Consider the following 11,194-nt stretch of genomic DNA (forward strand, 5'->3'; position numbering starts at 1 on the left):
GAGTTCTTGAAAAATTACTAATTTGACTCAAAAAACAGCTGTAAATTTCTATTTTAATAATGTGACTAGTGGCTAGGGCATGTCTTTAGCCATGAAGAGCCCGCTACAGCTTTCAATCTTTCTGCTCGTCAATTATGAGTAAGAACATAAATACTAATAATGAGTAAGAACATAAATACTAATAAATAATAATAATAATATAAATACAAATAGATAGTGACTCTCTTGATCCTATCATTTAGATAGGAGAATGACAACTGATCATGATCAGAATTGGGAGAGGAAATCCTTCAGGTCCATGCTGACACTTCCGCAGTAGACTGTGTCTAGAGGTCAGGATGTGGTTCCATCTGTGTCTACAGAAAAGAAAGCATCAAAGCTCTCCAAGTACTCAAGGGGAGACTTTGGACTTGCAGCAAATTTGATAACTGAAGACTTAATTTCCCCAGTGACTCAGCTGATAGTGCAGATTTTCTCTTCTCTTTTTTTCCTGAAAATTAAGAGTAAATTGACTGGCTCAATAGACTCACTGAGTCCATTTAGATAAGTATTTAGTGTGTTTATTAAGTTGTTTATGTAGTATAAGAATATAAGTGATTTAATAAAGATAAGACTTCAGAGAAACATCAACACACTTCTGTAGCTGGTCCATTTCAAGCAGTTAAAATAAATTAAAAGATAAAACACTGTTCACACACACAAAAAAGTATTGATCATTATCCAAGGGAAACATTTAAAATGGGAAGCAATCTTCTGCTTTTGAACACAAAGACATATATATGCACAAGGCACACCTCTCTATAGTCTGGCGATGCTTTACATAGAATGAAAGGATGGAAAGCTATGCTCTGTAGTGTTCACCATAATGAGATATAATTAAAAGTACTTACAGTTCATAGACAAGTATTAATGGCCAGTGTTATTTATAGCACAAATAATGGGGATCTTTGAATGAGACAAAATAAATGTTATTAATTTTGTTATTTATTTATTTTTACATACATCAAGGTATAGCCAGTGAAAGATTACTAAGCTATAAAACCTAGATGCTGTCAGTAGAATTTAAATAACATAAAACAGATCTCTGCCCAACCTTCTCTGTTTACAATCAGTGTGTTTGCTTGTAGTTTTCCAGGACATAATCTGACATTTGAAAAATATTGTGCAAAGATGCTCACCAAAAAGGAAGATCTGTCTTATCCCACATCCCCCAAAAGTATTAGAGCTTAACGCTATCATTTCATTGTATATGTGTTAACATATAACTTTCTTTTTTATTTAGGGCAATAAAACAATACGCAATATAATTGCTACTGGAAAGGATATTTGAAACACTGCTGAGTTTATACATGGTGGCCTAATAAACCCTTTGGGAGCTCTTGATGTAATCTAAGATGCCGGACTTTCTTAGGAAACACCAAGACTGCTACCCTCCTAAAGTATTAGCTGGAAGTGTGAAGCATAGTAGGAGTGCAGTGAAGTTTCTGCACTGGTTTGGAAAGATTATTTACTGTAGTTATACTGTGTACAGTGTCTTTCAAATGTTCCACATACACTCACCATGGACACTTGCTATTCCACAGTCTGGGGTGAGATGTCTATCTGTTCTAGGAACTGAGTAGCTGACCTTTACAATCAAGGACATAGCTTAATTACTACCACAGATCCCTCCATTCCCAGTTATTTATGCAATACAATTTCATTATTACTTCTATCCAAAAAGGAGTCTCTTCTTCTATATGGAGGCCAAAAAATGCAGGCCCACTTCCACCTTGTCTGCCAGTCAGAGAGTTTGGACATTGACAAGCATAGTTGCACATCCCAATTCAGGATGTGACTGCTTGGTTCTTTTGACATTAAGATAAGTCCATTCCAAGCATCCTGGCAACAGCTTGCTGCAGTCTGACAAAGGAAAGAAGATCGTGATGATGACAGGTGATTTCCAGCCTCTTAATGGACTTGCTGTTCAGACTTCCAGACCTAGTGAGTCCTGTTTACTTTAAAGTCAGACCAGAAACACAGACTGAACATTTGACTATTTTACTCTTTGGGACACAGAACTCATTTTGACAGTATGGTATTGAATCTATTGTTAAAATATAAAACCTAAAAGTTGAAACCTAAACTTTCCCCTCAGGGAAAAAGGACTCCTTACAAGGAGTATGAAGCCCTCTTCAAATGTAGGGGTGAGCCTAAGGGAGCTGCTGCTGCTCAGAGACTAGACAATTGCTTAAAAGAAGCCATGCTGTTGGACTCTCCACCCACCAAAAAAAAAAAAAAAAAAAAAAAAAGACCTTAATTTGTTTTTTAATTAAAATGAATTTAAGATGCTGGGCAGTGGTGGTGCATGCCTTTAATCCCAACACTCCAGAGGCAGAGGCAGGCGGATCAGAGTTCAAGGCCAGCCTGGTCTACAAGAACTAGTTCCAGGACAGGCTCCAAAGCTACAGAGAAACCCTGTCTCAAAAAACCAATAAAATAGCCGGGCGGTGGTGGCGCACGCCTTTAATCCCAGCACTTGGGAGGCAGAGGCAGGTGGATCTCTGTGAGTTCGAGACCAGCCTGGTCTACAAGACCTAGTTCCAGGACAGGCTCCAAAACCACAGAGAAACCCTGTCTCGAAAAATTAAAAGAAAAAAAAAACCAATAAAATAAAATGAATTTAAAAAAATTGTAATATGACAAATTGTGGGTTTATTGTTCATTTCCATCCTAAAATTATAGTATTGACCTTCTAATGTTTGTAACTACTTTAGTTTACTATAAGATGTTGAGAAAAGTTTGACATTTAGTATGAGTACTTGGATTTAACATATTTGATAAGAAATTTAGATTTTTATACAACAAAAAGTTGTTTAAAAGCACTCTAGACCAACAACAACAAAAAAGACATTCCCAATTCTGGTGATCCCCTCTCCTTTAACTAGGAGGCTGTAGTCATAGGAGCAATGTTTATTCAAAAAACATTATCTAATTGCAGTGTAGTGGGAGCTGCGGGCCTCTTCCCACAGCCCGGCTCCCACATGCTTAGCTTTATACCCGAAATAACAACACATGCATTGTATTCTTTTAAACACTGCTTGGCCCATTTCTATTCAAGTGTGTAGCACCCCAAGGTGTGCTTACCGGGAAGATTTTAGCCTACGTCCATCCTGGGTCGGAGCTTTATTGCGTCTGCCGGGGAGAGGGGAGCATGGCGTCTGCTCCAGAGAGCAGAGCTGTCGAGTGTGAGCTCACTTCCTCTTCCTCCCAGCATTCTGTTCTGTTTACTCCACCCACCTATGTTTTAACCTATGAGGGCCAAGCAGTTTCTTTATTACTTAACCAATGAAATCAACAGATTGATATATGATACTTCCACATCATTGCAGATGAACTCTCTTGACAAAAAATTGTCTCAAAGACACAGAGCCTGAAAGTATTTTTCTCCCTTATATTATTGTTTGTAAAGGTTGGCAGTCATTGATGAGTTTGATCTTTTTTCCTCCCAGGCCTCTAAGACAGGGATGTGTATGCTTATAATACATGTACCAAAAAGGGGTAAGTCTGGGAAACGGTAAAGTGTTCACCTACGGCAGATGCAATCATCTGTCCTGTTGCAGAAGCACAGGTTTTATTAAAATTAATAAAGAGGAAGAAATTGTGGAAACCGAAAAATGCAGACCCATTTCCACTTTGCTGGTCAGAGAATTTGAAGGTTGACAAGCATAGTTGCACATCCCAACTCTGGATGGGATTACTTGGTTCTTTTGAAATTAAGATAACTCCATGCCATCCTGTAGAGATGGTCAGAATATGCAAAGGTACTACTGCTCCTGCTTTTGTAACTATAAGGTCACCTGGGGAGCTGTCTAGAGCACCATTGTTACCTAGACTACAGAATGCTAAGGATTTGATGTCTCAGAGTGATAAGGTGATTAATGTGTGAGTTATCCTTTGTATCATGTTAATAAAGTCTTTTGTTACCTTCTCTCCTTTCCTACCCCATTTATGCTGGGTATAAAAGCTGTGGAAAAATAAACATTTTTGGTGGATTTCAGGGTTTTGAAATTTCAGGATTCCAGTAATCACTGGAACACCCTCCCGGTATTATTCTATGTTTTCCGTCTTGTTGTTTTATGTGTCTTAATAGCCTTTACTTATATTTCTTCAATTCCCATGCCCCTACCCTGGCAAGAGATGATTTTGTCAAGACCTCGACACTTCTGGACCTTGGTTCTGGCCTGAACCTGTGATTGTTAAAGCAACAGAATTTTCCAGACATAGTATTGTGTGACGTACAGACAGTAGGACTTAAAAGACTAAAGCTTTTGCCTTTTCTAGAAGGTCTCAGAGTCTCATCCTGAAGAAATTTTGTTTCTTGAGAGATGAAAAGGGCAAGCCAAGGTTTCTGAAGCAGCACCAGATAGCTGACAGAGGAGCCAGGTTTCCTAAGGCTTCCCAGGCCCATTTGGAAGGAAGAAATATTTCCATCCACAGTGTTTTGAAGTTTTGTTATGCAGAAAATGGTGGATACACAGAGGAAGAAGTGTTGGTTTTTTGTTGTTGTTGTTGTTGTTGTTCTGCTTCTCTAATGAGATAGTTCAGATGCATAGTTGATTTTCAGATCTTTCAGGGTTTAAGAGGCTGATACTGAGAATGATACAAGTAACTAAATGGTAAGTGACAGATACTTTAATATTATATATGTAATATATTTAGTTGGAACAGTGTTTAAATGTAAAGCGCCAATTACATGGTGCAAATGTCTATACTTTATCACTACCTTGACCATTCTACTTATCCAAATGTATTATACTAGATTCTTTTCATGGTGGCAATTAAGGCTATTTCCTTTGAGACTCAAATCACCTAATGAAGGTCACCTGAAGAATTATAGTGACAATGATTAGAATTTACAGAGATTCTACACTGAAGACACAGCTCTTACTTAGCCATGGGAGAAACAGCTGTGAAATGATTACAACAGATATATTTCTATATCCACTTTACAAAAGTATTTGCCTCGTGGAAGTTAGTGTTTCAAAATGATTTGAGTCTTGAAATTTGCAAAGCCTTTCCCAAGCAGATAGATAGATAGATAGATAGATAGATAGATAGATAGATAGATAGATAGATAGATAGATGGATGGATGGATGGATGGATGGATGGATGGATGGATGGATGGATGGAAAGATAGATGGATAGATGGATAGAAAGATAGATATACAGATAGATAGATAGATAGATAGATAGATAGATAGATAGATAGATAGATAGATAGATAGATAGATAGATAGATGGAGGAATATGTTGGAGAGATAGGTTAGTGGTAGATCTTTCACTTAGAGTTTGTGGGACCCTGGTTTCCCCAGCTCTGAGAAAAATAAAGAAGAAGAAAGTAGTAACAAAATTTCGTAAGTCTTGCTACAACAAAAACAAAGGTTAAAAGTTGACTGGTGAAACTTAGGCAGCTTTAATATGCCCATATTTCACCCAATATTGGAACGCTGTAAAGTTCCAACAGCAAGAGTAGCAAGAGTGAGTAACCAAAACTGCTTCTCAATAACATGGTTTCTAATTTCAGAGAAATAATAATCATATAAAAATATAGTGGTAAGAGACTGGAAGAAAGAGCAGAAAATTGCAAAACTAGGCACAGTAGACGATCAGCTGTTAAAAAGTTTGAAAAGTCAATAAACAGAGCTAAAAACTTGTCTTCTAAAATCATTTTTCTAGTAAGATAAATAGAGATTTCTCCACCTTAAATTCTCATTTGACAGTATCCTAGCAGTGTCTTGGCCATTAGTGCATTGGGTAGCCTCAGGGAGATATTAAAAAAGTGGTTCTTAAGATGCTGATGGTCTCCATTCTGGACTCATGAGTCATCTGGACACAGCTTGGAATGTAAGAGACAGTCCAGTCCTCACCTTTAAGGAGCTACAGTTACTAATACTGAAGATTCAATGAACATTCTTTCATTTCAAAGTAGTTTCTCAGGGCATTGTGAGAAAGCAATAACATCGATTTAAATTTGTTCCTGATGTACATCCCTGGTGACCAAGACAAATCCCTTCCAAGCTGAAACACACTCGCGGTGAAATGAATAGCTACCAGAGTCATGGCACTAGGGAAGGGAAAGTAATATCTCTCACTACGAAGCCAACCCTGTTAGCTTTCTTTTCACATCATCACTAAGATGATTTTACTAGGGAGTTGTTGAACAGATAGTTCTGGAATTATTTTTAAACAAATAAATATGTACTATTTGCATATTCTAGAACTTTCTGAAGTGTTTTCCAGCTTTGAATTAGTTATAGAAAGGTAGCTGAGACTGAATAGAAAGTAAACACACAGCCGGGCATTGGTGGCACATGCCTTCAATCCCAACACTCGGGAGGCAGATGCAGGCAGATCTCTGTGAGTTGGAGGCCAGCCTGGTTTATAAGAGCTAATTCCAGGACTGGCCCCAAAGCTACAGAGAAACCCTGTCTTGAAAAACAAACAAAACAAAACAAAAACAAAAAACAAGAAACAAAACAACAACAAAAAGGAAGTAAACACACACACAAACATATTATATTTTATGTATATGGATATTTTGCCTGCATGTACATTTGTATACCACATGCATGCCTGTGTCTGTGGAGGACAGAAGTGGGTATTGGCTCTTCTGGAACTGGAGTTACAGATGATTGTGAGCTGCCACATGGGTGCTGGGAATGAACCCAAAGTCTCTGCAAGAGTAATCAGTGCTCCTAACTGCTCATCCAACTGTATAACTCCATTGTTTAATAATTTTGTGTTTTAAATTTTATGCATTAACACTTTATTATATCACTCATTCCCCTTTCTCATTTTTCCAACTCATCTTGTGGCCTTCTCAAAATTATGATCTCATATTTAATTCCTATTTCTACATGTATATACATATGTGTAGTAAAAGGCTGCTCATTTGTTCCAGCTACTAGACTCAAAATAACCACACAGAAACTGTATTAATTAAATCACTGCTTGGCTTATTAGCTTATGCATATTTCTAGCTAGCTCCTACATCTTTAATTAACCCATTTCTATTATTTTATATTTACCATGAGGTTCATGGCCTACATGCAAGATTCCAGCTGGCGACTAGCATCTTTCTCCTCTGGCAGCTACATGGTGTCTCACTGACTCCACCTATTTTCTCCCAGCATTTAGTTTTGTTTTCCCTTCTAGATCTATTCTGCCTTGTCACAGGCCAAAGGAGCTTCTTTATTCATTAACCAATAAAAACAACACATATACAGGACTTCCCACACCACATATGTGTGTGTGTATATGTGTGTATGTGTGATCATATACATGTATATAAAACCACTTAGCTTTGCTCCTTCAGAAAGGTTTCAAAGTCACTACCTTAGAAATAACTTGATTATGTAGAAATTTTATTTCTGTGACCTATTCTTAGACTCTTGGTGTTGAGCTTCCACTGGCACAAGCAGTATCACACAAACCAATATTTGATGACTGAACAGTGAGACTAAAATGTCTCATTCACATAGGCTAGCCCGTCATGGTTGCACACGCCTTTAATATCAGAACTCAGGAAGCAGAGGCAGGTGATCTCTGTGAGTTCAAGGATAGTTTGGTCTACAGTCTGGGATACATAGTGAGACCCTGTATTAATTAATAAATAAATTAGTAAATAAATATTTTGCCTGTTATTATGAATCATTTTTCATTATACCAAGGTAGGTAAGATAAATATAATTTTAAAAATTTTAAACAAGTTTAAAAAAAGGTTAGATGTCTAATATTACTATTAGGTGGAAAATACATTTGGGCACAGAATTGTTGAATTTTAATAAGCTTTACTTCTTACTCTAATGACCTAGTCTGTGTCTATGAATTTTGTGCTAGGTGGTTAAGTGACCCAAAAAGCAATTTTGTGGTACTATATGAGTTTTATTTAAACCATAATAAACAAAATGTGTTAGGCAATATCCAGTTTAATGAAAAATACTTTATGGGTGAAAAATTCCATGTAATATCCTTAGAAGCCTTCATCAAATTTATGAGAGCCAATTTATAAGCAGGCACAATATTACACAATTAGCAACCTTGGCTTTATAAATCAAATGCATTATGTGTTTTTAGATTTCAGCATCTCTTGTGGTCAATCATCTTTCAACATTGAGTGTTCAAATGGTAGCTTCAAGATGAGGAAGCCAGAATCACTGAAGGCCATAGATGCATAGCCAGTTGCTTTATGATGCTAATTTGTGAGACATTCGATAGGTCTCAGTGACAATTATGTATTTTGAAAAATACAATGATCAAATGAAGTACAATAGAACTTAGATGATATATTAAAATGTTATTGGGAATAATTTCCAAGTAAACACAAGAACAAACAATATTATAATTTAACTTTTTATCATTTATTTTGTGGAGTTTTTTGTTTGTATTTGGCCAAAAAATAGTATATTTTATACAATATAAGGGTGGGGACAGGCCTATATGTCATTCATTCAAAAATGATTGTTCAACTTCATTAAAATAAAGTAAAATAAAATAAATTAAATTAGAAAGTAGTAGACAGATGCAATAAAGACCTTTATATAAAAAAGCTCATTATCAACCCACCAATACCCACATCATCTAAAATGTGAGCTGAGTACTCAATGTATCTGTTGACCAATTTGTTTGGAATTGATTCTTGGCTAAATGGCTTTGTGATTGCTAGAGTGCATTCTGTCTTGTCTTTTGTCCTCCCTCAACCCTAATTCTATGATATTCTTAGAACTAATGAGGAAAAACCTAAACTTAATTTCCTAGGTAATTCTGCTGAACATTATGTTCATTGTAACTTATGAAACTATTTTACATACTTATGGGCATCTATTTTATCTATTCAGTTATGTCTATATGCATATCCATGTCATCTATTGTTATCTATAGTCTATTCCCGTCCTCATATGCAGTCATACATTGTTTGACTAGGACATCTTCTGAGAAAGACATTATTAGATGGTTTCATTGTGTGAATACCACAGAGAAAGCTTGCATATGAGATCTTTGACCTGACAAGTATCATAATCTGATGTGACCACTACTGTATGTGAAGTCTGTCATTAACCAAAATGTTGCCATGTCATGCAGGACTATATAAAGATAGAGATATATGTGCACATGGATATGGATACCTATATAGATTGACTCACACACACATATATATGCATACATACATATACAGAACAATGCTTTTCAATAGTTAATCATTTTTAGAATTTAGAGAGTCTCTAAAATTTAATTTTAAGAGCTTCTATTTAAAGTGAACTAAATATTTACAGAAATTTTCCAAGGTCAGATCATTTAAGAACTGGATTAATTTTTGAATAAATAATTTATTTTACTTGTACATATGTATGTACACATCTTCATGTGTGTATAGAGGCTATAGAACAGCATCAGATATCATTTCTCAGGCATCATCTACTTTCCTTATTGAGACAGAGTCTCTCATTGGTCCTATGCTCACTGATTAGGCTAGACTGGCTGGCCAATGAGCCCCAGAAATGGATCCACTTGTTACAGCCTCCCTAGCAGTAGGATTGCAAGCATGCTCTGCCTCACCCAGCTTTTTTACTTAGGTTCTGAGAATCTCATGTCCTCATGCCTACTGAGAGATTTGCATAGCTTGCTAGTAAATACATTAATAGGAAGTAAGAAAGTTCTTGCATATTAGAGGCAAGGGCATGGTAGGAATGCAGAGCTGAGGGGCTCAGTCAAGGTGTCTGGAGTCCTGTCTGCTGTGAGGCATTTGTTGACCTCTGGAGTACAGGCTCTAGCTACAGGAGATAGGAGGAAAGCATAAGGATGAAGCAGTGTGCCTGGAGATTGGCAAAAGAGAAACACTGTCCAGGCGGTGGTGGCACAAGCCTAAGGATGAAGTAGTGTGCCTGGAGATTGGCAAAAGAGAAACACTGTCCAGGCGGTGGTGGCACAAGCCTTTAATCCCAGCAGAGGCAGTGGTAGAAGCAGGTGGATCTCTGTGAATTTGAGGCCAAACTGGTCTACAGAATGATTTACAGGACAGCCAGCGAAGTCACACAGAGAAACCCTGTCTAGAAAAACCAAACAAACAAATCCAAACCACTAAAAGTTGTTCAGAGAGTGGCTTGAGCCACCTTCCTCAAGGGAGAGGAGCTGTGCTCTGAGAGTTTACACTAGGGACACTGTTCCTGGGTAGCATGACTTCTGGTTGAATAGCTGACTAAGATTCTCAGCAGTGAGAGATGGTCCGTAACATGAACGTCCTTTCCAACTGATACAAAAGTGAGTGATGATCCATAGCAGAAGTCAAGTCAACTAAATTCAAGCCTACAGCTTCATTTTTTATATTATTATTTTATTGATTTTTGTTGAGTTCTACATTTTTCTCTGCTCCGCTCCTTACCTCTCCCATCCCCTTCAACCTTCCCCAAAGGTCTCAATGCTCCCAATTTACTCAGGAGTTCTTATCTTTTTCTACTTCCCATGTAGATTAGATCTATGTATGTCCCTCTTAGGGTCCTCATTGTTGTCTAGGTTCTCTGGGATTGTAATTTGTGGGTTGGTTTTCTTTGCTTTATGTTTAAAGATCATCTCTTATGAGTAAGTACATGTGATACATGTCTTTCTGTGTAGAGGTTACCTCAATCAAAATAATGTTTTCTAGCTCTATCCATTTTCCTGCAAAATTCAAGATATTTTTATTTTTTTTCTGCTGTGTAGTACTCCATTGTGTAAATGTACCACATTTTCCTTATCCATTCTTCAGTCAAGGAGCATTTAAGTTGTTTCCAGGTTCTGGCTATGACAAACAATGCTGCTATGAATATAGGTGAGCCCATGGCCTTGTGGCACAATTGAGAATCCTTTGGATATATACACAATAGTGGTATTTCTGGGCCTTGAGGAGGTTGTTTACTAATTTTCTGAGAAATCATCACACTGACATCCAAAGGGGCTGTACCAGCTTGCATTCCCACCAGCAATGCAGAAGTGTTCCCTTTACCCCCACATCCTCTCCAGCATAAGTTGTCATCGGTGTTTTTGATCTTGGCTATTCTAACAGGTGTGTAAGACGGAATCTCAGAGTTATTTTAATTTGCATTTCTCTGATGACTAAGGATGCTGAACATTTCCTTAAGTGTCCTTCAGCCATTTTAGATTCCTCTGTTTAGAGTT

This window comes from Chionomys nivalis, chromosome 10 (assembly GCF_950005125.1).
Source record: "Chionomys nivalis chromosome 10, mChiNiv1.1, whole genome shotgun sequence".
NCBI lineage: Eukaryota > Metazoa > Chordata > Mammalia > Rodentia > Cricetidae > Chionomys > Chionomys nivalis.